At 44.6% G+C, this 7,364-nt stretch overlaps 1 protein-coding gene across 3 annotated transcripts in view; it reads right to left on the bottom strand.

The window, feature by feature from the left end:
* KANK2 (KN motif and ankyrin repeat domains 2) overlaps positions 1-7,364 on the bottom strand; it is a 198,076-nt gene that overhangs the window by 101,042 nt on the left and 89,670 nt on the right. Inside the window, exon 1 of one of the 3 annotated variants that reach the window (XM_042450148.1) lies at positions 5,234-5,258. The exons of 1 other annotated variant lie outside the window; for it this stretch is intronic. The gene's annotated coding sequence lies outside the window, so the exon portion shown is untranslated. Of the gene's footprint in view, positions 1-1,885; positions 2,051-5,233; positions 5,259-7,364 lie in introns of those variants that run through there. One more of the 3 variants, XM_042450147.1, reaches the window with a different exon arrangement.

Below are 7,364 nucleotides of genomic sequence, written 5' to 3'. Positions count from 1 at the left end.
TTTCCCATCCCAGAGTGCAATCTCTCCTTCTCTCCTCCTTTGCATCCTCAGTTTTCCCTTTGTTTCCCATCCCAGAATGCAATCTCTCTTTCTCCTCCTTTGCATCTTCTTGCTTTCCGTTTGTTTTCCACACATATGTAGCATAAGCATTCACACATTGTATCAATTTGCCAAATTGAAAGGGAAACATATGTAGCACAAGTATTCGCATGTTTTGTCACACACAAATAATTTTTTAAAAATGCCACTTGCAAAGTGACATGCCATACCAGCAGCAAGTAAATGAAAGGGAAATGTAGCACAAGCAGACACATTCTATCAATATGTATCAACCTGTGGCACAAGCATTTGCATAATCTGTCAAAAGTAAAAATTAAAAAGAGAGAGAGACAGAAAGCTGCTTGCGAGAGGGGAGGCATGTTCCACCCACTGCCCACCCTCTGACCTAAATCCCTCCCCTGAACTTGACCCAGTCATGACTGGAGCCAAGTTCACATTTGCTGGCAGCAAGGAAGAAAGGGGCTTTCCAAAAAGAAACAGGAAATAATCCACTTTCAGAAAATCCGCTCTAAGGGGGATTTGCCCTGGATCTGGTGTGCAAGACCCTGATTCTGATGTGTTTAAACCAGCGCCAGTGGGAACTTCCCACTTTTAATCCGGGTTACAATTCGGTACAAAAGGTAGTCTGAATGGCCCCCAAGTGAGATTCATGATGTGTGGGGCATTTTATCAGCTGAAGCTAATTTCATAGTATTGCCCCCACCACCACCACCATGAGGGATAACCTGAACATGCTCTGGCACTCCCTAGACTACATTATTGCTATACACACAGCACAGCGGGGTTCTCTTTGAAAATTGTTCAAAAATGAATCATGGGCCCTATACAGACAGGCCAAAATAAAGCTGCTTTGGGTCACTTTGGAGGTATGGTGTTTCAATGATGCATGCATCCTAAGAGTCCGGAAGCTGCACCAAAGTTGCACTCCAGTCCTTAGGACTGGAGTGCAGCTTTGGTGCGGCTTCCGGACTCTTAGGACGCATGTATCGTTTAAACACCATACCTCCAAAGTGTCTCAAAGCAGCTTTATTTTGGCCTGTCTGTATCAGGCCATAGAATCACAGAATCAGAGTTGGAAGAGACCACAAGGGCCATCTAGTCCAACCCCCTGCCATGCAGGAAATCTCAATCAAAGCATCCCCGACAGATGGCCAAGGAAGGAGACTCCACTACACTCCGAGGGAGTGTGTTCCACTGTCGAACAGCCCTTGTTGTCAGGAAGTTCCTCCTAATGTTGAGGAAGAAATCAGAAGAAGACTAGGAATGGGGAGGGCAGCCATGAAAGAGCTAGACAAGATCATAAAGAGTAAAGCTATGCAACTGAGCACTAAAGTTAGAATTGTTCAATATATTGTATGCTCCATCACCATGTACAGAAGTGAGAGGTGGACAGTGAAGAAAGCAGAAAAAAATAAAATTATTTCACTTGAGAAGTGGTGCCGGAGAAGATTGCTGATGATACTGTGGACAGCCAAAAAGACAAATAGTTGGGTCCTTTAACAGATCAAGCCTGACCTCTCCCTGGGAGCCAAGATAACTAAATTGAGACTATTGTACTTTGGCCACATCATGAGAAAGCATAACCCACTGAAAAAGACAGTGATGCTAGGAAGGTAGAAGATAGTAGAAATTGGGGAAGGTCCCATGCCAGATGGATGGAAACAATCAGGGATCCCATGGGTCTGAACCTGCAGGACATGAGCAGGGAGGTGTCTGGGACAGCAGCCAATGTACTGCTGATAACAGTTGAGGCCAGCTTTGTAGACAAACAAATACAAGGGCTTTGCAGCAGCAAGAAACCAACTCCAATATTACAGTACTGTACCAGTCCAATGTCCAATAGAGCAGAGTCAGAGGGCAAGCCAAGGGTCCAGGATTCCAGAGGGCAGATCAGCGAGTCAATTCCAGGGTCAAGGGATCCAGGTCAATCCGTAGTCCAGGAGGCAAGGTTGCAGGCAACAAAGTCCAAGGGAGTCAGAGAAAGATGCTTTCACCTGGAAATGCTGATAGAATCATAGAGTTGGAAGAGACCACAAGGGCCATCCAGTCCAACCCCCTGCCATGCTCTAAATCTCAATCAGAGCATCCCCAACAGATAGCCATCCAGCCTCTGTTTAAAAAACTCTAAGAAAGAAGACTCCACTACACTCCGAAGGATGTGTTCACTGTCTAACACCCCTTTACTGTCAGGAGTTCCTCCTAATGTTGAGCTGGAATCTCTTTTCCTGGGCTTGCATCCATTGTTCCGGGACCTGTTCTCTGGAGCAGCAGAAAACAAGCTTGCTCCCTCCTCAGTATGACATCCCTTCAAATGATGGCTCTGACAAAGAAGCTTGGCCTGTTGCACCTGTTTTATTGGCCCAGTTCCTAATCACAGGTGCTTAGTGAGTGCTGAGCATTTCTCATATAACCTCCTGGATCGACAGAAGCACCACTTTCTGTCCTTCATTGGCTGAAGGTAGGTACCTCGTCGTCCTGCTCTTCTATGGCACAGTACAGACCACCGAAAAACAGCGGCCTGCCATGCCTATTTTTCCTCTGGAGAGAAGCCACAGCCACCAAACTATGCGGCTTCCCTCCGGCGGAAAAAAAAACCCGCAAAAAGTGGGTTCTTTTAAACCCGCAGGGGTGGCGTAACCAGTGCGCCACTGGCACGCTCATTACGTAAGTGCTGTGCGGCAACCTGCGAACGCCGCATGGTGCTTATGTAACAATGGTGGTGCCTGTGTACACAGGACGCCACCATTGTTACGCCACCATTATGTTCTGGTTGCCACACGGTCCCTAACCCTCGACTCAGCCCTGGTAGGCCGCTTATTGGTGGTATGTAATGGGCCTATGTCTCCCAGGTCTGGAATCTCTGCTGGGGAGAGGCTGGGCTGCTGAGTCACAGGCTCTGCTGGAGCTGGCGGAGCAGAGCTAGGGCCTGGCTCAGCCTCTTCCTCCGAGTCCTCAGCCTGGCTGGCCATGACAGGAGGTTGAAGATAGGGGGTCTTGGAGACATCTCATTCCCAGGGACACCATGAATTTTAGTCGACTTGAAGGCAGCTAACAAGAAACAAAAAATAACTCCAGACACATCATAAGTATTCAAATAACCCAGAAAGGCTCTCTTCTATCAGCCTTCCCTTTGGCACTGGACAAGTGATATGGGATTCTCCATTAACACTCTGATTAGGGATGATCATTCTCTAGCTGTTTCTGATTAGGGATGACTACAGCTGCATCAACACTGCAGAATTAATGCTGTCTGACATTGCTTTAACTGCCACCACTCAATGCTACGAAATCATGGGATTAATACTTTAGGGAGGTATTTAGGGAGCCGCTCTGATAGCCTTTTGGCTGAAGAGCGGAGTATAAGGAAATTTATTATTATTATTATTATTATTATTATTTGGCTTTCTCTGTCGGAGAGCACTGGTACCACAACAAAATACAAATTGCAGGATTCCATAGGATGGAGCCATGGCAGTTAAAAGGCTGTCAAACTGCATTAATTCTGCAGTGTAGACACAGCCCACCTTTCCCACCCTGCCTCCATTACAGACAGACAGGTCTATTTTGTGGGAAGCAGCACAGATATCATGAGGACAAAGTTTGCTGCAAAACACTGCATATAGTTTCTCCTCTATTTATCCTGGGTCTTCTCAAATGCAAACAAAATCTGAGTGTATCACAATGCTAAGCATCTCCTGGAATAGATTCGGAAGCGGGTCCCCCCCATCACCCTGTCTTTGTTTCAGGCCTCACATGATCGTTCTTCAGCTGTTTTTTAAGTTCTCTGGTTCTGTATCCAGCCTCTGAGACCACTGAGCGAGTTTATAAATAAATCTCATAAAAAGAGATCCTTCATTTAAATCATTTTCAATATTCTGAAAACTCATGTGCCTATTTTTAGTTGTTGTTGCTGTGTGCCTTCAAGTCATTTCCGACTTATGGCAACCCTAAAGTGAACCCATCATGGGGTTTTCTTGGCAAGATTTGTTCAGAGAAGATTTGCCATTGCCTTTCTCTGAGGCTGAGAATGTGTGACTTGCCCAAAGTGGTTGAGGAAAGAGGTTTGATAGCTCACTCCAGCAGTGGCTGCAGAAACACCAGCACCTCCCACACCCACATGAAAGGCAGAGTGAGTAGCATAAAACCTTCCCTCCATCATCCTCCCAGAGGCAAAGGCAACAAAGGCCTCGCTCAGCCCCACCCCACCCAGCAGCGGAGCCAACACTAGGAGCACACCTGAAGGACTATAAAGCCCCGTCCTTTCAATACCTCTATCACCACCTCAGTTGCCCTAGTGTCACTCACTTTCTTGTTAGTACTAAATAGCTCAGAAAATTTACTCCTAACATAGGCGCTATACATACCAGTGTAAAGTGCGCCCTTGTCACATGCTGGGGGTTGGACTAGGGCGCACTGCCCATACGTGCCTCACATGACGAGGGCATCAAAATGGCGGCACTGCAGCATCACAATGGCCCCCACAGAAAGAACCTGCTTTTTGCAGGTTCTTTTTGTTGCGTAAGGGAGCCACACAGTTTTCCGCTACGGCTCCGTCACGTAGCAAAACAAGGCGCAGGCAGACCGCCCAAAAAGGTCATAAATATCTAATTTAAACCCTTGAGTCCTACGGAAAACTCCTAAACTAAGCCATGGGAAAGAGAAAACGAAGAAAATAGTTGGGTGGGAGTCCAAACTCACTCCCACATTCAAAACACTCTAAACAGCCCAGAATTGAAGAATGTTTTGTAGGAAATGAGAATGCAAGCAAATCAAATCCTACTCTTATTGTTAATGAACTTGAAACTTTGGGAGTTGAGTCTCAGCCAGCAATAGGAGCAGAGCAGATCCTGGATCCTTCCCTACCCTATAGTTTAGAGATGGATGGAGACCAAGATCAAGATTCCCCACATAGACTGTCAATTCGGGGTATTAGTCCTGATATCAGTGGTAGGGATCCAGAAATAAAGACTAATATTAATAGCACAACTGATAAACATAATAAGGACCAGAAGGTGAAACAACAAACAGGAGAAGTACAGTACCAACAGAACTTTTGACTAAATACTGCATGGTTACTACACAAACTGTAATTTCGATTTTGTTGTCTGAATTAAAACATAAGTTGGATAGGTTAAGTGGAGAAATGGAGATTTTTTGAGAAAAAGCTAATTACAAGACCTCTCAATAGTCCCTCCTGTCAGCAGCCCCAAGATATTATGCAATCAATATCTAGAAAGATAATACAAGAAGATCGTGTTTATTCTAAGGTCGCCACAAAAGCTAACAAACCAACTTCTCTGAAACATGGCTGTTTACTTCAACCAGAATGGATTGCCTTGAGTATCCATAAGAACAGATTTAATATGGTCGCTGGATCTCCAAGAAAGCAATCAAAATCTTGGGAAAGCTTCTTCACTGTCAACAAGGGCAGATAGATACATACTCTGTAGAATGGCTCCCAGGGTATCCAACCCTAATGCAGATTCTGTTGTCTTTTAAACATTCAACCATCCCTTTGATGCTACTTAGAATGAAGACTTATTTAACCCAATACCAAATCTTTCCCATCAGAGTCTTTCGTGAAGAAAGAATCTATCCTTTATTTGCTGATTCAAGAGTCTCTAAAGTGGTAACCCTTATTGATTTGATTCAGAAGAAACTTGAGTGTGAGAATCAATCTAGCCTACTCCAGATAGAGGATACTTTTGTCGATGCCTTTGGTTTACTTTCAAAAGAAGAACAAGAGAATATTTTACATAAGCTGGAAAAATTAAACCAATCCCTAAGGAATACAGTTGCACCAACAGAGCCATTAATTGATCTTTTTTCATCAAATACAGACTGTGCTGGCCTGCTCACACCGATGAAGGGAACATCAATATATGAGCATCCAAAAAGTAGTGGAAATGATCCTCTTGGACTACTAGAGGTTCCTGTAAATGAGATGCAATCCCCAACATGTCAAGTAATGGATGAACAGGCACCAATGCCGATGTGTGAGGAGGGGGTCAGCCCTAATGCACTGTCCCTGAAGCATAAACAGAAACACTCTCTAGTTACTACACCACTTAGATCTTCAAGAATAACAGTATCTGGTCCAAACCAGATGGAAAATGTTAGCCCTGAGAAACAGCTTCAAGAACAGAAAGTCCTTCACTAAGTACCTTTTAGTTATAGAAGAGATGGCAGTAATACACCAGACCTGTTCACCAGACAAGATATCAGGGAATCATAGTTTGATTGAAAGAAAAATACAACAACAACAACAACAAAGACCTCTTCCTTTGTCACCTAAAGGCAATCACCCAAACAACAATTGTGTTTATTTGGGTTGCACTGATAATATTGTTGCAGACATAGACACTAACTGACTGACTGTACTGTCATACCCTACTCCTTTGTCAAATCAGCGGGGAAAGTATCCAAATAGTCACATGGAATGTTGCTGGGTGGAAGGATGTAGTGAATGCTGATATAATGGGTTTTCTCTCTAAATGTGATGTAGTTGCCATTCAAGAAACTTGGGCGCGTTACAGACCGCCCAAAACGGGTGGTATGCTGCCACCATCATTTGCAGCACGGAGGAGCCCCAGCGTCCAAATCGTACGACTCCTCCGCGCTGCAAAAAGAAGCCCAAAAATGGCGCTTCTTTTTGCAGTGCGGTTATGACGTTGCAAGGCGCCAATGGCGCACTCGCGACGTCATTAGCACTGTGCGATATCCGGATGCTATGCGTCCACGGCGTCAAAATGGCGGCCCACGTGTGGACGGGCACTGCCATTTTGTACTTACCCAGTACGTACTAGGGTTAGGGACGTCAGGAAGTGACACCCCTTCCTAACCCTAGTACGTCCTGGGGACATACTATACGCCCATCCCGAACGGGCCTTGGTTAACTGGTGAGGATGAGCCACTGAAACTCACAGGCTTTCAGTGCTGGGATAAATAAAGGGAGAGCTTCTGGTGGCCTTTGTATTCTTATTAAACAAGAATTGCATTGGCATGAGGAGAAATTATTTAACGGGGATAAATGCTCCCATTTTTTAGTTATGAAATTCACACATAAAGATTTTGTAGTTATAATGGTACAGTAGTTGTATATATCCCTCCTATTATATCCCCCTTCTATAACACCAATTTGTGGACTTCTCTTGAAGCTCAAATGGAAGAACTAATAATTCTGTATCCTCAATCCACAATAATTTTATTGGGTGACTTTAATGCTAAACTAGGTCCATCGCTTTATGATTTTGCTAAAAAGAATAATTTGCCAGACGAATTCTTTAATAACCATCCACAATGGT

This window comes from Sceloporus undulatus, chromosome 2 (genome assembly GCF_019175285.1).
Source record: "Sceloporus undulatus isolate JIND9_A2432 ecotype Alabama chromosome 2, SceUnd_v1.1, whole genome shotgun sequence".
NCBI classification, from domain to species: domain Eukaryota; kingdom Metazoa; phylum Chordata; class Lepidosauria; order Squamata; family Phrynosomatidae; genus Sceloporus; species Sceloporus undulatus.
Note: the sequence above shows the minus strand (reverse complement) of the source record. Positions and strands in the feature narration are given on the sequence as shown.